Here is a 23,064-nt window from a genome sequence, read left to right on the forward strand (position 1 = left end):
CCTGAGATGCAAGACATCAGGGACACGCAGTGACTCGGGCAAGGAAACGGGCCGCCCAGTCTCCCGGGAACAGTCGACGAGGGCAGCATCACGGGCTGGTGCCCCTCAGCAGGCGGGACCTAAGTGCCCAGCCTCAGGGCTGGCCCCACTGCCCAGAACTTCCAGCGAGCAGCGAGGAGAGGACCGCGGGCAGGCCCGGGAGGCCAGGGGTGCAGAGCGCTCACCTCCCTCCCCGGGCACCGCCCCGCCACATGCTCACGCAGATTTATGTATTTAATCACCAGTTTTCATAACATCTTGCGGGGTGATGAACGCCACAGCTTTTCTTCTTGCTGAATGTTTCATGCAATTAACAGGGATCTGTTTTGCCCCAGTTCCCTTCCACTTGATAGCCGGCAATTTCTCCACAGCTTCGAGGAATGTACCTAATTGCCCGGCTCTCATAATATACAGCTCTAACTGCCCAGATAATTAAAGCGAACGCGGCGCGGGCCGCAGGCGCCGAAGCCTCTCCTGACCCACCCTCGGGCGGCAGCCTCCCAGGAAGCTCCCCTCTCGGACAGGCGCTCCTCCGTCCAACCTGCCTGCGCAGCAACCGGGAGCTCGGCTAGGGCTCCGGCAGCGGGTGCTTGCCTGCGGCTCCCAGTCCCAGAGACACCGCACCAGGAGCTGACCCCAACATCACGCCGGGCAGCACGGCCAAGCAGCCAGGTGGCAGGAGGGGAGCCAGGTGAGGCCCCCAGCACAAGGCACGTGGTGCATCAGCACCAGAGTGGGCCCGTGACCCTTCGGATGAAGCCCGCCCGGAGTGCAGGATGGCCCAGGAGAGGGAGCAGGGCAGGCACACAGCAGCACCAGACCCACAGACCCCACGCTAACTGCCCAGTGCCAGCCACTCCACTCCCGTGACAGCACAGACCGGAGAGCTCCGTGACCTCTACCTGCCCCCCAGGACCCCAAGGATGCACCCTCCCAGCACCCACAAACTGGTCCAGACTGGGGTCCTCCCTGTTACCTGCCCACAGGAAGGAGCTGTTACAAGTCTATGGACAGCATCTAAAAATCATCTTCCACAGCTCTAGACCCAAGACACCTCTTGCCCACCACCAGGCCCCCAAATTAGCACCTTGGCCCACAAACCTCCTCTCCAGGCTTGCCCAGCCCCCCAGAACCCACTCTACCGTGGGGGACGCCTCCTGGCCAGAAGCAAGGACAAGCCTACCCCATGGGCACCACTGCACCCAGAGCCAGTAACTGGCTGGTAAGTGGCACTGTGCTTCCTTGTGCAGATGCCAAAAGGGACCCTCCTCCAGGTGTCCCCCCACCCTCTGCCAGGGCTCCCATCCACCCACGAGGCAAGGCCAGGACACGGCGAGGTTCAGAGCCCTCCCAAGTGCCCCCAGACCAGAACGCCTACCCCTGCTGTCAGACCAAGGGGGATGTGTAGGCCCCTCACACCTGTCAGGGGGTGAACACGGGGCCTCGTGGCCCAAAGAGTGCTAGGGCAGGACACGGCTCTGGTCACCGACGTGTGGCAGGGACCCACAGCCACAGGCCACCAACGGGGTCACAACATGTGCAGGTGAGACCGGACCAGACACCCCCGCACAGGACAGGCCCCCTCCCCCACTTCTCTCTGGCTCTCCCTGTCTCCCCTTCATTCTCCCTCCCTCCACAAGCAGCAGCTCTAGGGAGTCAGGGAGAAAAAAGAAACTCAGCAAAAGCAAAGGGCGCCATGGCGTCACCAGGGACACCTGGTCTTGCTGAGCAACCAAAGTGAGTAGATCGTTCACTCTGGGCACCCCACACACACTTGGGACGCAGGGGAGAGCCCAGCAGGCAGTGGGCATCGGTAGACAAATGTTTGCTGAATTGAATTTTCAAGGTCTTACAAGCAAAGATAGACCAAAGAAAATCAATAATACCTCGTTCCAACTAAGAGATTCCTTAGGTCGTCCCAGCCCCTAGCTACCCCCACCGCCTCCGACCACCGCGACCTCCCGGCTCTGCAGCCCCTGCACCTGAACAGCACCCCTGCCTGTAGCCCATGGCCCCTGCTCAAGGGCTGCCCCCACCCACCAGCGCCACACAGCCCTGGCTCTGCAGCCGGATCCCTGCTTGGCGGCACTGGGCCTCACCAGCCTCTTCCCCTTCCTCCTAAGCACACTCTGCTCCCCTCTTCGGAACGCACCACACTGCCACCTCCTCCAGGAAGCCCCCGGCCCCCATGCCCAAAGGCTCGGGCTCTGCGCTCAGGGTGATGGGCAGCACGATCTGTAACACGCCCCTGCACACTGCAGGCCTGTCCTCAAGTCAGGTTTTCACTAATCAGTGTCCGATCACCATAGTTTCTAGGAGAAGACAAAGGGACAGAGCGGACCTTCTCTTAAGAGGCCAATGGGTGTCAGTGCCCTCAGGGCGGCATCAGTTAGGCCCGCACCCCACCCCCCAGCAGCCAGCACCCTGCCCCCTGCAGGCCACTCCTGGTCAGGCGGTGTGGACACAGACAGCAGAAGTGCTCCTGACAGTGACCGCAGACAGAGCTGCCCGGGGCGTCCGTGCACAGGGCACAGAGATGGGTCACAGGGATCACAATGCTGGGGTACAGGGAGCAAAGGCAGAGTGGCCAGCGCGGGCTGGCCGAGAGGCCCCGAGGCCATGGCACGGCGCCCGGGGCTCGCCCTGACCCCGCGGCTGGGAAGGCCGGCCCAGCAGCAGCCTGCCGTTCCTCCCGGCTGGCGGAGGGTTTGTGTAGATAATCATGTTATTTAGATAGGATGTGGGTTTAATTCCCTTCATTACAGACTCCCAGGGTTGTAATTTTTTTTCTCCGCATGATGTATTCCCTGTGGCACATTTCACTCAAATCAAACCCTCCGCGCCTTTATTGCCAACGAGGCCCGGGCGCCGCGTTATCAGGCCCACACACACAGCCCTCTCCGCCCTGCTGTGCAGAGGTCACTTCTAATGACTAATCGATCTCATTAGCTTTCCTAATTAAAAACTTTACTACCGCAATGGAAGACAAACTACAAAAAAACTGCTGGCATCATATTTGAGTGGGATATGAGCCCATCTATCAGCAGAGCCCATGCACCCGCAGCAGGCCCAGAGCCCAGGCCGCCCCCCCACCCCCCCACCCCCGCGTTCCCATGCCCAGGGGCCCTGCGCAGGGGGGCGGGGCAGGGGGAGACGCCACCACCAGGGGCCCTCCTGGGCTCCAGGCACAGGTCCTGCAGGCATAGGCAGGCATGCTGCCAGGGACGGGGGCCACTGAGGCCCAGAGAGCCGGGGACCCGTCCGGGATGGAGCACAGGGCACAGCCCTCTGTGAGCCTGTTGTGGAAGCCCAGAGCACGCCAGCCCCTGGCCAGCCCCTCCCAGGGCCGCCAGGCACGGGGCGGATGGCAGAGAAGGGAGGGCTGGGGGCCGTCCAGGCTTGTCTGCCGCAAACCCCGGGCCCAGCTCCCCAGCTCCCCAGACAAGCCACCCAGATGGCACAGCCCATCAGACGGAGGTCACAGCTCGCTCTCTCTGATGTAATGCAGCGCAGGAGTTGAGATGGAGTTCAGATTTTTATGGAACTTCAAAGGGCAATAACTAGGTAGAAAATGAGTTGCTAATTTCACAATTGTTTAATGAATAAGAAGATGATGAAGGCTTTGTGCTAAGACCTGCCTGAAGACGGGACCAGCAGGGGCGGCTGCGTCCAAAACAGGCCTGGCAAAGCCAGGGCCACAAGAGTGTTCCCTGCAGGCCCCGGCTGTCCATATGTGCTCCCCCGGGACCCCGTGTCCCAGGCCCCATACCCCGTAGCCCCTTGTCCCCCAGCCTCTGGGCTTGCCTAGCAATGGGCCATGGATGGGGACACTGGAGCCTCCAGAAACAGGCCAGCTGAGCAACAGGCTGAGGGTACCCGAAGAAGGCAGCGGCTCAGTCCACAGCTGGGTTTCCCACCCCCTGTTCCAGAAGCCTCTTCCCTGAGCCTCCAGGGGCTAGGCAGCGTGAGGAGGCAGCTGGGGTGCTGCGGGTAGAGGCACAGCCCAAGGGCACGCTGCCTCCAGCCCTGCCTCTCAGCCAGGAGATGGGACAGCTGAGTGTGACCAGCACCTGAGCACAGAATTCACCAGAATCAGCCACACAAGACACCCGTGCCAATGGCGCAGGACTGAATGGAGCCTGAACACAGATAATCCAATGTGCCTGGAAACCAAGCTATGCTCCTGAAGGAGGGGCCCCAGGCCCCTGTCCCCCGGGGCCACTGCAGCATGACGGGGGAGAGACCCCCTGGCTGAGGGTGGGGAACCAGGCTGTTGGGGGGCCGTGCATGGAGGCCCTCTCCCGGGCCCGGCTCCCCAGCGCACGCTGGCTGAGATCCTCGCCCTATGCAAACTGCTGGCTGTGCTTCCCACCAACGGCGACCCTGACACCTGGGCACCTCCGAAGTGCCCACGCCCCTCACTGGCTGAAGACTGTTCTAAAACGCTGTGTCGTGGCTCAGCATTTCAGAAGCCACACTGACTTCCGCTCTTCTCCCCCAGAAACCACTCCCCACTCCCAGTTGGCTCAGGTCACAGCTGGCCTGTGGTCAAGCCGTCGGCAGATAGTGCCCCCACCTGCTGCCCTCAGGCCGCCCACAGCCCTTCACTGGGATGGGCGCGGGGGCCCCTACCTGACCGGGGCCTGTGGGTGCCAATTACAAGCAACTAACACACCCCCAAACTCGCCCTTCCACGGTCTGAAAGGTCTTTTCTTCCATGGCAGTCTTTGATGAGGTGCCAACTTCGGCCCGGCCCAGGATCTGGCCCTGGTGTCCTCGACCCTGGCATAAGGCAGATGAGAGGGGACAGTGCAGGCAAGGTGTCAGGCCATGGGAACCAGCCCGCTCCCCTCCTTGGCAAAGATGCGGGACAGCACCGGGCAGGGGCGCTGTTGGTGCACCCCAGAGAGAGGGCAGGAGGCCATGGTGAGTGCCTGGGGACCCGTAAGCTGGTGGGGTAGGGGCACACCCACAGATCCCTCCCCTGCAAGGCCTCTTCCCTGAGCTCCCACAGCCTTCAGGGTGGGCCCTGCACACGATCCTGTTCTCCAGTGACAGCAAGACTCTCAGATCCTAAGAGGCTGCTTACGGTTGTGACTATACTGGATGGTGATCAGTGATGCAAAGAGGGGCACACCACGGCGGGCCCCATGGGAAGCACCTCCCGGCAGGGACATCGCCAGCTCAGAAGGAGCAGAAGGGGCCTGAGTGGGCCCAAAGGGAGGGGACAGTGTGGCCACAGGCCCCAGACAATGAGAAGCAGGGCACAGCTCTAGGCAGGCAATGCTCTGGCTTCTCCCAGCAGAATTGGGGAGGTGGACTAGGGGGCTACAGGGAGCCTGGGGAGGAGCTGGCTGGCACAGGGTCTGGGCTTGCCCCACACTCCCTTCAGGTTGGCAAAAGGCTCGCACCTGTGACCAGGGCCTCGCCGTGCTCCCAGACTCTGCAGGACCCCAGGGACAGTGACAGGGGCGGACTTGAGGCCAAGCTGGGCCAAGCAGGACAGGTGGGTCCAGACAGTGGGCAGGCAGCAAGGAGTCCACAGAACCTGAGCTGGGGAAGGGTCCCCAGAGAGCCAACGGGAGGACTGAACGCAGGCAGACTGCTGGCACCCGGCTCAAGATGAGTCACGTGGCCCTCCAGGCCCTAACCTTCCCACCCTGACAGGACCGCCAGCCCCTCGAGGGGCAGGCAGGCCCAGGGAGGCACAGGCCAGCCCAGAGCCCCCCAGTCTGTGCAGCAGGAGGTGCCATCAGGCCCTCGCTCCCCCTGGCCGCGGCTAGGTGGCCCGAGGGACACGAGGCCGTGTGCCAGAGCACGTGCAGGATCCCGGGGTAGGGGCTGTGCCAGCAGCTTCTCCCCAACAACGCTCCCCTGCACTCTTGGGGACACGGCCACGGACACCAAGCAGAAGAACAAGCACACACTCTGGAAAAGCCTTCAACAGGTAGTGCTATCCCCACATCTGAAACCCTGCCATGCATCTGAGCTGTCCACAGAGCCTTGAGCCTGGCGGGACACCTGTGCCCACTGCCAGGGCCACAGCCCACGTTGGCAGGACGTCCTCTCCGCTGGGGTGGGCAGGCGCTACCAGCAGAAGCCCAGATGCTTACACCTCCTGGCCGAGGGCCAGGACCCAGAGCACCCCCTGGAAGGCACGGCAGCCCGCGCAGCCACAGCAGGCGAGGCCTGGCCCGGGGGAGGGCTGGGGAGTGGGCCCCACACCCTACTCCATCTCAGAGCAGTGAGGTGCGCCCGCCCTCTCCAGACACGGCCCCTCCACCAGGGCGTTTCTGAAAATCAACCTCATCTGAGCTGTCCCCTTGGTGACCCTCATGGTCCTGGACACGGTGACAGCCGGGCTGCACTGGGGGTGGAAACGGCCTGAGCGTCCTCGGAGGGGCAGGCAGGCCCCAGAGGCCACCAGGAAAGACTCCATGGATGCGTGCCACTTGCAGGAGGCGGAAGAAAGGCCCTGTGGTGACAGGCTCTGGTCCTCAGCTGCGGGGAGGGGTTCCCAGCAGCACCCTCCCACTCCGCGGCCCCCCAAGGCTCAGGCTGGCTCCTCTCGGGAAGAGCTGCCAAGGGACAGCTGGCCTGGAGGCTGCCCCAGCAACGCTGCGCCCCGCTCCCCGCCCGCGGCTGCGCCACGGCACACACCCTGTTGCCCACGACCGCACCTTGGACGGCGTTTCCCGCTCACGGCCTGGCACCCAGTGCCCCGTAACCCACTGGGGCTTTCCATACCCCGGTCCCCGGCCCTTCCGCTCCACGCTTAGCCAGGAGGGGTGCGTCCGGTGGAGGGCTGGGGGCTCCCAGCGTGTCCTGTCTGCACGCTGCTGGAGCTGGGCAGCCGGATCGGGGTCCGGCCCTGGGCCCTGGGGAGGACGCCCACAGCCCGGCTTCCACTGCCGCTGCTGAGGCGAGGGCTCAGCTACACCACCCGCCCCCCAGCTCGGGCCGAGCCACAGGCTTCCGCCAGACACCGAAGGACACCCTGGCCATCCGTCCCCACTGGGCTGGACCACCCCCTCCCTCCCTGGCCCCTGGCCCTACCGCAGGGCAAAGATCCAGCAAAGGGCCCCGGTCAACTGGGGGCCCGCTCCACCCCAGGACGCCTGCGGGGCTCCCCTTGCTCCCAGATGGCATCGAGGCCACACGCACAACCCCAGCCCGGGTCCCGTCCACACAGGCATGGATACCACAGGGGAGGCAGGCTCCGGCGGCCAGAGGAGAGGAAGGAACTCCACTGTGTCACACCCAAGGCCCAGCCCCTCGGGCCTGTTGCCTCTTCAGCCCGCTGGGCAGCCCACCTTCCAGAACAAAGACAAACAGCCCGTGCCCACACATGGCTCTCCGCCTGGCCTGGCCTGGGCCCACCCCGCCCCGGATGTGCAGCCTGCTCCCGAGGAAGACGTGTGCTAAGGAGGCCAAGCACGCAGAGCAACTCCCAAGGGAAGCTCCCCGGAGGACTCAGCTGGGCGGGCAGCAGCCATGGAAGGCGTCCGGCCCTGAGGGTCCAAGCCTTGTCCAGGTCCCCAGGAGGCCAGTGGACAGGTGACAGCAGCACCCATGCCAGCCCCAGCACACGTCTCTCTGCCCCAGAGCTGAGGTGCACCAGCACCCCCAGGGCACGGGGGACAAGGGGACGGCACCCACCCGGGAGCACACTGAAGGCCTTCTCTGTTCCTGCAGGGGTCCCAGCCTACACACGGTCTTTTAGTGTACTCCCCACCTTGCCAGGGCCCAATGTCCAAGAGCAGCCTATGTCGGGTTTAGTTCTCTCTAGTGATGATCTCGGCCTTGTGACTGAGCCAGGAGTTCAGGCCACTGAGCGCAGGGAGTAGGACGCCTGCGTGCACAGCTTGCGAGAGCCGTCCGCGGCACTCTCAGTGCTGCCTGGGGCCTACCGGGTGGTGCCTGGGCCTCCCACCCCCCAGGCCCGTGTGCACGCTGCTGTCATGGGGCAAGAAGCATGGAGGCTCCTCCACCTGTCCTGGTCAGCACCCTTGACCTCTTCCATCATCCCCGCCAGGGGCAGCCGGCTCAGCCATGGTGCCTGCCACAGCACCCTACAAACGCACCCCCCTTGCCCGGACTCGGGGGTGCTCAGGGAACCTCCTCTGCCCGCCCCCCCCCCACCGCAGCAGCTCAGAGAGCGCCCCCCAGGCCCGCCCAGCACCCACAGCATGCTGCTCCCAGAGCTGGTGCTGCCTCCCTGCCGCCTTCACCGCAGTCAGCGAGGATCGCTGCACAGCCCACAGGGCGCAGCGAGGGGATGTGGGAGATTAGTGCTGATGAGCACCACTTCCCACCCATCAAGCGTGAAGCCAGCTGCCTGCAGGTGGCCACACAGCCGGGAGGCGACAGGGACCCCATCGCGGCCTGTGCGGAAGCGGGGGGATGTACTTTCCACAGAGGCTCAGGCCCTGCCCTCCAGGCCCCTCTGCTGTTGGCAGGGGCTCCCTAGGCAGGGTTGGCCATGGCACAGCCTCGTCAGAGGGGGGAGCCTCCATCCCCTTGCCCCGCCACAGGAACACACGATGCCCAGAGCACGGCAGGGCAGAGCGATGGGGCATGTTGGCCCCTCGGGGACAGATGCAGGAAGCGGCGCGGGCTGGGTCAGGGCGGCTCCAGGCTACCGGGCCTTTGCCCAGGGTCCCACAGGAAGGAGAGAATAGGGCCCGACTCCTACGGACCCCAGCTAGGCACCAGCTGCCGGCAGGCACACGTCTCCACCCCTTGAAGACCTCCACCTGCCCTCTTTCACGTGTGCCGTTCGCCTGGCGGGGCCCGGCGTCCACCTGGCCCTGGGTGGCCCCAGCCCAGGCCCCACAGGTGCAAGGAGCACACGGGTGACAGGGCCTGGCCCCCACCCATGCGAACACCGCCGCGACATAACAAAGCCCCCGCCTCGTCAACAGTTATTCATGTGCTCACGGGGGCCCGTCCGTTTCTCCAAATGAGGCGTGACAGCAGCCACACAGAGGCCGCGGGTGCCCCGCCCCGCGCTCTCCCGGCAGGAGCTGCCAGGCACGGAGCTCTAACAAGCTTCAGTAGCGGGATGGCTGGAATCACAAGTATGAATTTTTATGAGTCTAATAAATCACTCCACTTTTCCTGTGTTTGATGGTTCCCAGCACTTTGAATGCTGGAAAAGCCCGGCTGCAAGGGGACGGTCCGGGCCCTGTCCCAGCGGCGGCCACGGGCAAGGGGACGGGGCAGCTGGAGACCCTCCCAGGCACGTGGAATGGCCCCTGCTCTGCACCCCGAGGCCAGGGAAGAGGCCCAGGCTCCCAAGGGCTCCTCGGCAGGCCCTCAGGAAGGCTCCGCCTCCCCCCTGCTCAGAGACCGGCCCACAGAGAGGCGCTGCCAGGACCCCTCGGGCAGTGCGCCCCAGCCCGAGCAGCACGGGGTGGCATCAGGAGGCCGTGCGGACCCCAGCACTCACACCTCTGGGTCGGAACCTGAGGAAGGGGCTCTGATGGGCAGCAGGCGGCCCGGCCCCGGCGGTGTCCCACCTGTACCCCGCGGCCTGCGGGGGCCTGACCTGCCGTCCGCAGCACTGTCGCCTCTGAGCCGAGGCCCGGCCGCTGACAAACAGTTACCGATTATCAAATCACAGAGGCAGCCCGACAGGCTGTACGTCACCGAGCAGCCGGCGGCACCACAGCCTGAGAGCCCGGACAGCTCGCTGATGACAAACCACTGCTGTCAGCCGCCTGTCCCCCAGCGGGCCGCACTAGCTGTTGTCCCACACTACCTGGTGTTTAATGACGACACTGTCAGCCCAAGACGCGGCGCCAACGCCGCCACGGACTGTCAGGGCCCTATTAGAGGAAAGATTGAGACCCTACTCTTCTTAAACTCACTCAAGCAACACAAGCCGCTAGTTCCTATAATTATTGTGCGCAAGCCATCGATCGTGCCGACACCTGACCCGTCTGTACGAAATGGGAGTAGTTTGCTCCGTGACAGTCGCTATAGATTATAAGGGTGGGTCGTCCCTCCCCTTTTAACCATGGTGCTCCATGAGAAGGGGGACGTGGGCACCTCTTACCACCCAGCCCGCCCACCGGCATGGGGTGCAAGAAGCCCCCACACCCCGGGGGGGTCAGGAAGCGCCCCTCCCCCACACCGGGAAGCTCCAGGTGGTAATGTGGCCAGCAGCCCGGGGACTCCAGGCAAGGAGAGAGGATCGGGTGGGGCACCCCAAGTGAGGGTGGTGGCTCTGCGCCACAGAGACGGCTCACCCGCCCTAGGACCCTCCTCCACAGAGGAGCACGGCTGGGGAGCGGTACCCGCCCTGGCACGGACCCAGGCAGCTCGGGGCCACATTCCTCCGTCCCCGCAGCACCCCATCTGACCTTGGCCAGAACAGTGAGGACAGGACGTCCTGGGACTGGGTATCCCTTCACCTGTCCACTGTCACTCTCTCCAGCACTTCGAATCCACCTCCTGCATAGGACCAAGGGCAGGCCCCTCTCGGGCTCGGCAGGCCCCCAGGCTCCCAGGCCCCCACGTGGGGAGTGTGTAGATGCGTCAACACAAGCACCTCAGGGCTGCACACGTGGCGGCAAGCATATGCACATCAGGGAGCAGCAGCGTCCATCGGAGCTCAAGAACCCGCCACGGTGCATGCTGGGTCCTGGGGCTTGGCTCCAACCTCACAAAGGCAGAGTTCATGACCAGGGCCCCCTGTGCCCCTCTTCCCCTCCGCCCTCGGGGCCAGGACAGGCCTGCGCCCTCCCGTGCTCAGAGCCCAGCCCTGATCTCAGTGGCCCTGGGGACCCCTCAACCCTCCTGAGGCCAGCCCGCTGCTCCAGCTGCGTGTAGCCTCCAGGTCCAGCACCACAGAGCCCCCGGAGCCACTGGCCCACTCACTGGATTCGCTTCAGCCCAGGAGATGTGGGGCCAGTCACCCACAGCCAGATGCTGAGCCAGGCCAGCTCACCCCACAGCCCCTGCCTCTGCGTCCTGAGGTCCATGTACTAGCCACATGGATCAAGCGGCCAGGACAGGAGGGGCCCCCAGGACACACATCAGAAGGAGCAGTGGCAGTACCTGTAGCCCAGCCTGATGCCAGCCTGATGCTGGAGTTCTCCCTCCAGCCCACTGCAGGTCTCCCCACCTGGCCAGCCCAGTGCTGGTGGCCTGTCCTCCCTGTGACCCAGGGGGGACCAAGCACAGAGCTGGGGGCTGCCCGCCAGGACCCTTGTGCAGGTAAACACAGAGGTGGCCCTGGCACGCCCCACACGGGCCTCACTCAGCCTGGTTCCCTACACCTGCCCAGGGACAGGACTCGGAGCCAGCCCAGCAGCAGAGGCCCTGGAGCAGGCCCACGTATCACCCCCAGGCTTCCTGCCTATGCTGTGGCTGGGGCCCACGTGCCCAGTGCAGCGGCCCAAGGCCACAGCCCTGCCAAGGTGGGACCAGGTGTCGGCCAACACTTAACCCCATGCTGGGCCTGCTAGTGTGTGCTCTCTGCCCTCACACATCCCTTGCCAGGGATGCCAGTCCTCTGTCATCTGTGCACCCCCTTCTATTTCCAGGCCTGGCCACCCAGGGCCAGGAAGGCTCAGCCAGGCTGAGACCCCAGGAGACTTGAGGCTCTGGGGAGCCACTTGGGGGCTCCCAAGTCCCTTAGGGAGACTCTCACCAAGAGCACCAGGGCCAGCACTTGAGCTGGGCTGGACCAGCCAAGGGGACAGAGCCTGGCCCACGAAACGGAGGCCCACCTACCCTGTCCTGGTGGCTGCTGCCCGGGGACATCAGCGAAGGGCCCACCACTTCCAGACAAACAGACAAGCCCACCGTCTGAGCCATGACACATGTGGAATGGGCCAGTTCCCTGTCCCGGGTGCAGGCTTGACACCGATGCTGGCTCAGGGGGCAGGCAGGGCGTGGACCACACCCCGTCCTCCCTGTGGGTGCGGAACGTGAGGCTGACAGCGAGGCAGTGGAGCCACACTGCCCACGGGATAGAGGGCTCACACGGCCCTGCCTCCTCCCTGCTGACACCCTGTTCTCACAGGGATGGGAGCACACAGAAGGGAAGCTCCCCCGGGTGGGCAGTATGGCCCCACAGGTTACGACAGGCACTTGGCTTCGGCTGTCCCAGGGACCTGCAGCTTGTGACGGCCACCACGCAGCCTGCCTTCACCTGGGCGAGGCCTGGCCAGAGTCCCCGGGAGCTGGGCAGCTGCTGTGGCCTGTGGTCCCAGCTCCCAAGGTAGCCCATGGCCTCTTGCAAGGGCACAGCGCCCCGCTCACCACAGCCAGGCCTTCCCTGGGTCCCTGCCCACTGCTTCCTCTGAGTCAGGGCTGAAGAGGGATGCTTGCCAGGGAGCCTGGAAATAACCCCTCTATAAAAAGCAGCAGTTGTCACAGAAAACCATGTGTCCCCCTCACAAAACCCAGGACTCTCTCCTGGCGACCGCTGGTTTCCCGCTGGGACACTGCCTTTCTGGTGGCCACAGGGTTGGGCTACGGCAGGAGCAGCATGTGGGCCACGGGGAGGAGCGTCCAGACCCTGGGTGGGCCCCGGCCTCCCTCACGCTGCGTGCTCCTTGGGAGTCGGTCGTGGCTGCCACAGGGCAGAGACAGCCTGCCGAGGCAGCGGGGACAGCAGTGTGGGACACACACCTCCCACAGGGCTCTAGCTCCGTCACAGCTTCAGGGAGGCATGTACGAGCTGGCTCATGCTTCCACGTGCACAGAGGGACTGCCCAGCAGGGTGGGGACAGCGTGGGTGACGGGGACCTGGCCAGGACGGGACCACAGGGGCAGAGCTGGGGACACAGCTGGTCTGAGCGGGACCGGCGCTGGTGCTACCAGCCTGGCAGGTGGCCCCCCTCTCCCGGGGGCCCTCAGGCCACAGCACAGGGCAGAAAGTCCCCGAGCCATCAGCAGCACCTGTCTCAGTGATGCCCCTGAGCACACGGCCAGCAGAGGCCATGAGGAGTCAACGTAAGGGCCGGGGCAGCTTGAGGAGGCTCCCCCTAAAGACACAGGCCTCAGCCCTCTGTGGGTGGGAAGGAGGGGGGAGCAGGAAGGGGAAGGGGGCCAGAAGAGGGAAGGACGGGGGAGGGCAGAGGAGGGGCCGAGGGCGCAGGGCCCGCCAGGGCGGGGTGGGTGTCAGGGCAGGCAGCGGCCAAGGCCCATCGGCCCTCAGGGGCTGCTCTCAGACCACCTCACAGGAAGCCCCACCACACACTGCCCCCCAAACAGGCCCCCTAAGGGTCCCCACGGCCTCCTGCACTCACACACAGGTGGGTACACACCCGCGGCCAGGCTGTGGACCAGGCAGCCAGGAGCAGCCAGCCCCCAGAACCGGGAGACGGCAACAGGACAGTCCCGGCGCCGCAGCCCACCGTGCTGCGCTGGCACGCCGGTGTGGATACGCCGGTGTGGATCAGGTCCCTGAGGCCCCACCCCTGTGCGGTCCGGCCCACACCCCTGCCAACATTCCAGACGCCCACGAGGGCTCACACGGAGCGGTGACGGGACAGCTGGGACATGAGCGCTCTTCTGAACTGCCCCAGACATATGGGACGCTGGAAGGGCCCAGGGCCTGTCCCCGTCCCCCACGTGTTGCACAGACACACAGCAAGCGTCCCTCACTCACTCTTCCGCAGTCTGGAGAGTGGGGGTTTTCCGATGCCCCAAGCCTGTCCTTCCACATTTCCTCACACAGTGAGGTAAGCCCCATCCCCCAGACACCCCAGGCCCTGCTGGCCAGCACCACACCCCCTGGGATGGGGAGGGGAGGCAGCAGGTGCAGAGCCCCAGCTGGATCGGGTGGGCCTGCTGCCTCGTGCGGGTGGGCATCCCTGGGTGGAGCCGTCCACACAGCGCAGCCTGGGGCCTGCTCCCCACTCGCCTCACACTCCCTGTCCCATCCTCCTATCCTGCGATCTCCTCCGGATGCCCCCCACCCGAGAGGAAGCGGCCGCCCAGCCACCAGGCCTACGACCACACTGCCCCTACCCCCAGCCACAGTCCCACGAGGGAGGGGCAGGCTCTCAGCTTCAGCTGCAAACAGCTGGCCTGGGAGGAGGGGAGGGCAGCAGGTGCGCAGCCACACCACACTCACCAGTGGCAGCCACAGCCCCGCAGTTCTGAGCGGCGGTCGCAGGTCCCTGGTGGAGGGACCCAAGGAGAGGATCGGCCTGGAGAGAACCCGCCCTGGGGCGCAACCACGTGCCCCTGCCCACCGCTCCCGGCCAGCCTTCCCGGGGCGGGGCAGGGCAGAGGGACATATAAAACCTGAAATAAAACTTAATGAGCTCGGTCTCAGCAGAGCCCAAAGCCCTGCAGAGTCTCTAGGGCTCACAGCGCCCCGTCCCCTTACAGACACGGCATACCGCGCCTCAGGGGCGCCCACAAGAGCCTCTCTCTGACTAAAGTCCTACCTCCTCTGGCTCACTGCTAACTTCCTTTGGTCACTGAGCGAACGCCCAGCCCAGCCCAGGCCAGCATCGTCTTGTCCACTGCTCCTGAGTCTCTAGGGACAACAGCCACACGGTGCAGGCAGATGGCACTAAGGCAGGAACTGTAGTCCCTTCTATTCCAAACACTGTGGGGGGCAGGCCTGGCAGCAGGCTTGTGCCCTGGCCAGAGGTGACCTAGGACCAGGCCTCTGCTCCCCGGAGCCAGGTGGGGGCACGGCCCTGAAGAAGGGACTGGGGACCAAAATCGGGTCACCTGGTCACTCTGGCATTTCCCACTGCTGCCCACGGGCTACTCAGCAGCCCCGGTGCTGGCAGGCAAAGCCAAGGGTGACTTGGTGGCCTGGGCCCGGCCCCACGACCCATCTTGCACACTGCCCCTGCCCACGACAGTCTGGGGCCTGGCAGGCACACGGGAGCCCTCAGGCAGCTTGCCAGTGCAGCGGTGGCGGCACCTGAAAGCGGCCTCCTCCGCCCTCCCAGAGGTCTTGGCCCAAAAGGCTCCCGCGGGCCCCAAAGCCCTGCGTGGACGGTGGTTCGCGTCCCATGGCGCGCGGGGCCCCAGAGGCAGGGTGGGGGGAGCCACCACCCTGCCCAGCCCAGGCAGGCCCTTTGCTGTCGAGCGGCCACCGCGTCCAGGCCCGGCGCAGGGTGGTGGCCCTGGGACAGCTCGCACCACTGAGACACGCTCCCCACCGCCTCACTCTGCCGCTGATGCGGAAAGGGCAATTAGGAGAGAAGCTGCCAAAGCCCATCACGGATCCGCGCGGCTCAGAAGACGCAGCGAGAAGGAAGCACAACAGCTCCAGAATTAATTTAAAAAGTGGAGAGCCCCGCAGAATGACAACAAACGGCCCAACAGATGGCCTGAGAGCTGGGGCGCGGGGAGGGCCACGGTGGCCCCGGGGCGCTCGGCCAGCTCCCCGTGCGCAGACGGGCAGGGGACGCAGAAGGGCCGGCACCCCTCTTCCATCCCTTCCACACCCCAGAACCTGGATGAGCTGGGAGGGGGCAAGTGTGCCAGGGACCCAGAAGGGCCCAGAGCCCAGGGTTTACCCGAGGCCAGGACTCCTACCTGCCAGGCCTGGGAGACGCTCAGGCAAACCAACAAATAACCGGGCACTTAACGACGAGAGGCCGCGGGATTTACGGTCGCCGTGCACGGCTAGAAGTTTCCTTTGCAAATTCCATCCATTCTGTGCAGTCACAACAAAGCTTGTCACTGAAAAGCTACCTGTGTGAGCTCGGAGAGCCCCAGGCCACAAGGGTGACCCCCGGCGGCTCCAGAAAGGCCCCCGCAGCCTGCCCCCTCCAGCGCGGGCTCCACCTGGAAAACACCCTGCCCGCCACCACCCCCAGGGGTGCCAGCAGCGGCGAGCAGCGGCCCCTACCCGTGACCGGGTCGCTGTCAACAGGTCTTGGGGGAAGCTGCTGTCACCTCTGAAGGACCCAAGAATGGGGATGAGAAAGCAGGAAGGCCACAAGGAAAGGGGGCCCCGTGGACACAGGCACTGTTTCCAGGGTCATACTATCTGTCTAGAAGCTCTGACAGCTGAAGGAGGACACACGACCTCGCCCTGACACCCCAGGTCTCCCTCCCTCAGTATAGCCACCTGCAGGACCCAGCTGGCCAGAAATAAGAGATCTCAGCTCAGGCCCCGGGGTAAGGGAGGCCTAGCCTCACGCCCATCATGAGGGGCTCCACCTGTGTCAACAGTCCTGTGAGGACACAGGCAGTGGGGCCGACTGCAGGGACAGCGCCCTGGGTGTCTCCAAGGAGAGCACCAGCACCTGCCAACCTACCCGCCAGCCCCTGGCAAAGTGCCTTTCCCGCCTTGGTGTCCCAGAGCTCCCCACAAGAAGTGGGGCCCCCGGTGCAGAGGTATAGTGTCCCCAGACCCTCGCTCTCCCAGCCACCAGCAGCTCTGGCCACTGAGGGCTATGAGAGCAGGGCCAGCTGCTCAGAAAATCTGAGGCCCACCCTAGCCCCCCACCCCTATAGGGAGAAGCCCTCCACCCTCCCGGCCCTCCCATTCCCACAGAGCACCCTTCATGCTCAGGTGGGCCCCAACCTCCCAGACAAAGAGGAGTCAGTTCGGGTCAGGTCCTGGGAGGGAGCCAGAGGCCCCCTGCCCCAGCGCCACTGTGAGAGGCCCAAGACACTCCTGGACTGTCCCCCGGGGCCTGCTGGCACAAGCACCCCCCCGGCTGTCACTCAAGCCCACTCAGCCACTCAGTGCCCACCCTGGGCAGCATGTGCCCTCAGGCTCCTCACCCATCCCCATGGCCTGCGCTGTATACCAGGCATGCCCGCCTCCGCCACACAGGCTCCAATCCTCACAGGGCACGGCTACTGGAGCTGCGGCCAGGAGAAGCCTACCGGAGGGAGGCCACCGTCCAGGAGGACCACAGGCTGCCCTGTCGACACTACCCCCAGACTTCTCAGGGGGCAGAGGTGCGTGAACCACTGCGGTCCCCAGTACGCAGTCATCCTTCCTCCCCAGCCAATCACACACTGGCCACGGGAAGGGCAGTCCAGTGCACTCATCCTGCAGCTGGGAAAGTGGGTTCCCAATGCCCCCCCTGCATCCCTCCTCCCGCTGGCAGAGTAAGCAGCCCAGGCAGTGCTGTCCAAAGGGAGCTGGGGCCAGCAGCCCCCCGCCGAGGGACCCACACGCCTGCCCCAGGCCCAGCAAATAGCCCCTCCCCAGGCAGGACACAGCCCCCTGGCAGGCAGCCTGTTCTCACTCCTGGGCATGCACTCCCCACACCACCCAGAACTCTGCACGTCTACCACCCTGCAGGGCCCCACATCTTGTCTGGGGAAAGATAACATCATCCATCCTTGAATTATCTCACAACTCCACACACAATCCTACCACTCAATACAAAATTACCAGACCAGGGCGCCTGGCAGGCTCAGTCGGTGGAGAACATGACTCTTAATCTTGGGGTCATGAGCTTGAGCCCCACATTGGGTGTAGTGTTCACTTAAAAGAAGAACAAACAAACAAACAAAAATGGCCTTTAAATATGATTAATATGTTCCAGGGCTTGAGAACAAGATTGCAAATTTTGGCAGAGACCAAGATACAATTTAAAAAAGACCAATGGAGGGGTGCCTGGGTGAAGCTTCGGTGAAGCGTCTGCCTTCATGATCTCAGGGTCCTGGGATGGAGCCCTGCACCAGGCCCCCTGCTCAGTGGGGAGCCTGCTTCTCCCCTGCTTGTGCTCTCTCCCTGTGTCAAATAAATAAATAAAATCTTTAAAAAGAGGGCAGCCCCGGTGGCCCAGCGGTTTGGCGCCGCCTTCAGCCCAGGGCATGATCCTGGGGACCTGGGATCGAGTCCCACGTCGGGCTCCCTGCATGGAGCCTGCTTCTCCCTCTGCCTGTGTCTCTGCCTTTCTCTCTGTCATGAATAAATAAAATCTTTAAAAAAAAAAAAAATCTTTAAAAAGAATAGTTAAGTTAAATGATATAAATAAATAAAACAAATGGAAACTTTAGAATTTACAAATAACTGAAACCAAACAACCCTCGACAAATGGATTTTTTTTTTTTTTTTTTAATTTTTATTTATTTATGATAGTCACAGAGAGAGAGAGAGAGAGGCAGAGACACAGGCAGAGGGAGAAGCAGGCTCCATGCACCGGGAGCCCGACGTGGGATTCGATCCCGGGTCTCCAGGATCGCGCCCTGGGCCAAAGGCAGGCGCCAAACCGCTGCGCCACCCAGGGATCCCTCGACAAATGGATTTAACAGCAGACGACACAAAGCTGAATGGACAACCAGCAACCTAGAAAATGAGTGAGAAGAAACCATCGAGATTAAAGTGTGGACAGAAAAAAACGATGACAGATACAGAGAAGAACGTAGGAAACACAGAACACAGTGAAGAGGTTTAACAGAATGGTCGCTGAGGCCCCAGAAAGCAAGAATGGAGTCAAAGCAGTATTGAAGGAATGATGGTTGAGTTTTCCCAAACTGATAAAAAGCATCTGGCCACAGATTCAAGAAATACCACAAAGCCCAAGCGGGGCCCTAACAAGAGCACCGAGCACGCCCTGCGCAGCATGCTGCTACAGCCGGGCAGGCGCCGGCACAGCCAGAGGGAGGCCGCGCCACCGGCGAAGGGAGGCCAGCCCAACCTCGCTGGCCTGCAAGGGAACCCTGCCAGCCCCGAGGCTTTACAACTGTGAAAACCATTCGGAGATGAAGGCAAAAATCAGGACTGTTCAGACCAACACCTATGATGAGAAAAGGTCCTCAGCAGACCTGCAATTTTTCAGAAAACGTTAAGAGGTGTTCTTTAATCAGAAAAAAAAAAAAAAAAAGAAAAGGCAGAAAAGATGCACAGGTAAATGTGAGCAAATGCTGACTGTGTAAACTGTCTCATGGAGTCTACGGCAGAGGGAGAATTAGGATCACGACAGGTACAGCACAGAACGCGGGATGGGGGACAGAGCACAGTGCTCCAAGCAGCTCATGCTACCTGGGCAGCAACCACAGGGTAACTCTCTCCGTATCAAGAACAGTAAGTACAAAACGCACATTATAACCTCTGGGGAGACCACTGAGAAAAGAATAAAAGAATATATAGTAAGCTAGCTGAGGAAAAAACGGAATTTAAAAAAGGCACCTAAAGGAACAACGACAGAGGGGCTCCTGGGTGTCTCAGTCCATTAAGTGGGCAGCTCTTGATCTCAGCTCAGGTCTCCATCTCAGCGCTGTGAGGTGGGCTCACTCTCGCTGGCGGTGGGGCCCGCTCAAAAAAAAACAGAACAAGGGGATCCCTGGGTAGCTCAGCAGTTGAGAGCCTGCCTTCAGCCCAGGGCGTGATCCTGGAGTCCCAGGATCAGTCCCACGTTGGGCTCCGTGCATAGAGCCTGCTTCTCCCTCTGCCTGTGTCTCTGCCTCTCTCTCTCTCTGTCTCTCATGAATAAATAAATAAAATCTTTAAAAAAAAAAAAAAAAGAACAAGAAGAAATAAAAGAGAAAAGAGCACAAGAGTGGAACAAAGAAAAAGCCTATAGGAAGACAGGACATTTAAACCAAAGTAGGTGATTACGGCAAGCGTGAGCGCACTAAATCTTTCTTTACAACAATTTCAGACTGCAATTAAAACTATTTGCTGCACACAAAAAACACCTAAACATAATAGAGAAGCTGAAGTAAACACGCAACTGCACACATGCAACACTCAGGAGCATGCATGTCACACACACACGCGTCTGTGTTCGCACACGTTTTACTCCAGCAAAGCCACTGTGGCTAGACTTGCATCAGAGAAAATAGCCCTTTAAGGGCGAGAAGCATTACCAGACATAAAAAAGAACATTTCATAACCTTAAAATATTCCATCCACTGGGGAGATACCACAGTTTTGAACTGGTTGCCCTCAGTTAAGTGGCCTCAAAATATTTAACACAGAATTGACAGCTAGAGGCCTGGCGGGCCGGCGTGGAGGAAGACGTACACGCGGCTCCCCGGCTCCCCCCGGCTCCCCCGGCTCCGTGGTGGCAGGAGGGCCCCCTGCTGCCTGGCCTGAGCTTCAGGGAGCCCCGGGGAGCCCCGCAGGGCAGCAGGGACCCGACCGGCAGCTGCACCGCCGAATCCCACACGCGGCACGGGGCGGCGTGAAGCTAGATGGCAGCGACTATGAAGGACTTCCAAGCCCTCATGGGTCAGAAGCAAAACGCCCTTCTACAAAACCCAGGGTCAAAACAGAGGAAAAAATGTGGAGGAAAACATGAATAATTAACTGGTGGGACACAGCCATGCTTAGGAGAACGCAGAGCCTTAGCACGGCCTGCTTTCCCAAAGGAACCTGGGGCCTTCATCCAGGCGCCTGGTCCCCGCCAGTCCCCAGCCTCTGCTCCCCAAGGGCTGGCCCTCGGGGCTCACTCTCAGGGCGCCAGGGGGAGGGCATACACGCCAGCCAGGCCCAGCGCCTAGGGCAGCCAGCAGGGTGGGGGGGCTCTGCGGCCGCTCGCCCCACTCCCCCCGCCCTTCACAGCCCAGGGGACAAGAGGCATGGGGGACGCAGCCCGGCCGGGTCCCGACGACAGCCCCGCGCGGCACCTTCCCCTCTACAACATGAGGGCCAAGGAGAGTCCGGGGACAGAGAACTCCAAAGGAGAGACACGTTTCCAGACCTCCTTTGCCAGATGCCCACCTTGGCCGCTCCGAGCCCCGCGCCAAGCAGAGGAACCGCAGAGGGCCCTCGGGCCTGACCCGGGGCCACACCACTGGCTCTCAGAGTCTCACAGGTAGAGTCCAGCATGTCGCTCGCTGCCAGGGGCGCACAGGGCCCGGCCGAGGTGTGCAGGGGAGAGGGCTGTCCGAGCAGGTCCCTGGGAGCAACCGCCCCCTCACCTTGCCTCTCCCATGGAGCCAGGCCCCAAAGACACAACCCTCTGGCTGCAGAGCCCACAGAAGGGGGACAGACCACAGGGCCACTGTCCCCTACCGCGCTCAGCTCCAGTCCCTCTCCAGAGGCCTGGACCAAGGGCCCCGCCTGGGGACAGCGTGTCCCTCCATGTGTCCTCCTCCTTCACCCAGCTGTCTTCAGCAGGAAAGCATTCCACCCCCAACGCTGAGGCCTCAGGAGCCCCCCCTCCCAGGCAGCTCTTGTGGACCTCATCAGCCCCGAGGGGACGATGCTCCTCTGGCACCTCAGTCCCAGAGCCAGGGGTCTGCCATCAGCCCCCGTGAGCACAGGACAAAGGAGGCACTGGGAGGTGCCCAGGCCCCACCGGTGCCACCCAGCCCGAAAGCCTCTGCCCGCACCATCAAGCAGCATGCCCGCTGTGTCCTGGATGCTGCACTGGGATTCCAGCACTCGGGACACAGGCACGGCGGCAGCCTGGCCCTCTGCCTGCACCAGATTCTTACCAAGGACCCAGGGTGGGGCCAGCAGACAAGAGCGGGGCTGGAGGGCCGTCCCTCACACCGTCTCCCAGCCCACCTCCTCGCCTGGCTGGACTCAGCTGGGTGTAGCAGCCCTGGGCCTCCATCCCCACCTGGGACCGCTGGCCTCCTCCGGCCCGGCCTGCCTTGGTGGGGCTGCCCGGCGTTCTCTCCGCAGCTGGCATGGAGCCCAGAGGGTTGGCCCATCCTGGGAGTGTGGCTTGCAGGCCACAGAGGGGGGCACAGACTGATGCAGACCGCTGCCCGCAGAGGGGGGCCCAGTGTTTCCCCAGCCTCACTTTCTGCCTCTGGGAGTTGGGTCACCCGGGGCTCACCGTAGACAGCAGTCACCCAGCAAACTTCTCTCGGCTCTTTTCCCCTCCCTGGGCAGCCTCCCCGCGAGCCCCGTGCCCAGGACAGCTCCGGTCTGTGCTGGGCACAGCCACCCACGTAAAAGGGGCCTGGCAGCCTGACGGCGGAGGCAGAGCAGAAAATCGCTAACAGGGCTGACGAAGCCCAAGGGACTAACGCCTGGAAGCCAGCCTTCCCAGGGCTGGGGGGGCGGCAGCGTGCGACAGCTCTGCCCCCTGCCCTGGGCACGCACCATGCCCTCTGCAGAGTGCCCCCCGTGCCCCGGGCTCCTCTCACCTCTGGCCCTCGGGAAGCCCTGCCCAGCCAGGCGCCCCCTCCCAGGCTCCCTACCAGCTGGCCGGTCCCTCCATCTTCTCTCGGCCAGAGTCCCATCTGGGCTGTCGTCACTCCTTTTTACCCCCATGCTGCTGGGGCCTTACCGGGCCACGTGCCTAGCAGTGCTTAGGGCCTGGTGACAGGGATATTCACTTGCTGGGGGCAGACACAGCACAGAGAGGAACAAGCAGCGGGAGGACAACGGGCCCCACGGCGAGGGCGGGAGGCACTGGCTGAGCTGTGTGCCCTCCCACAGGCCTTCCCTGCCTGCCCCGCCCCTGCTCCTGCCCTGCCAGCCCAGCACTCGGCAGGAGACACCGAAGGGAACCAGCACCTCCTTCCCGCTAGGGCCTCGCCCCAGCATGCCAGCAGACGCCCAGCATGGGAAGCTGGGAACCTGAGGTCAGGTGGGAACACGGGGGCCCCCTGATGGGGACGCACATCCACGTGGGGCCCTGCCCTGTGTGGATCCCCCAGCACGGAGCACACGGAGGGCCTGGAGCCACTGCAGGTGCCCTGGCAAGGGGGGACAGAGGAAGCAGGGGGATGCTCCAGCAGGAGGAATGGACCCCAGGGCCTGGAGAGGGTGCCCAGCACCACTGTGACCACTGTGGAGAGAAGGTGCCAACTCTCCGGAGACCTGAAAGGCCATAACCCCACCTCTAGGAGGTAGGCAAACCCACGCCCGCTCACCGGATGGCTCTGAGGCTGGCTCCCTTCCCCAAAGGTGGGAGGGGTTAGACCCAGGGAAGCTGGCAGGACAGACCACCTGAAGGGCGGCAAGAAGAGCACCGGGACCGGGAGGAAGGGCTGAGCCTTGGGGTGGCAGCTGGGGGCCCGGGACAGTAGGGGCAGAGCCACCATCCTACAGCCCAGCGCCCGCTGACAGGCAGGCCCCACGGTGCCCCCCAGGCTGAGAGGGATTCTCAAACCAGGCTGGGCTCAGCAGACAAGGAGGCCAGGACTTAGGGGCAGACC

General features: G+C 63.3%; 1 protein-coding gene across 4 annotated transcripts in view; it reads right to left on the reverse strand.

Moving 5' to 3' along the window:
• The window catches only part of ZC3H3 (zinc finger CCCH-type containing 3), an 87,512-nt gene that overhangs the window by 51,371 nt on the left and 13,077 nt on the right, over nucleotides 1–23,064 (reverse strand). The gene's annotated exons all lie outside the window — the stretch shown is intronic.

Source organism: Canis lupus, chromosome 13, assembly GCF_011100685.1.
Source record: "Canis lupus familiaris isolate Mischka breed German Shepherd chromosome 13, alternate assembly UU_Cfam_GSD_1.0, whole genome shotgun sequence".
NCBI lineage: Eukaryota > Metazoa > Chordata > Mammalia > Carnivora > Canidae > Canis > Canis lupus.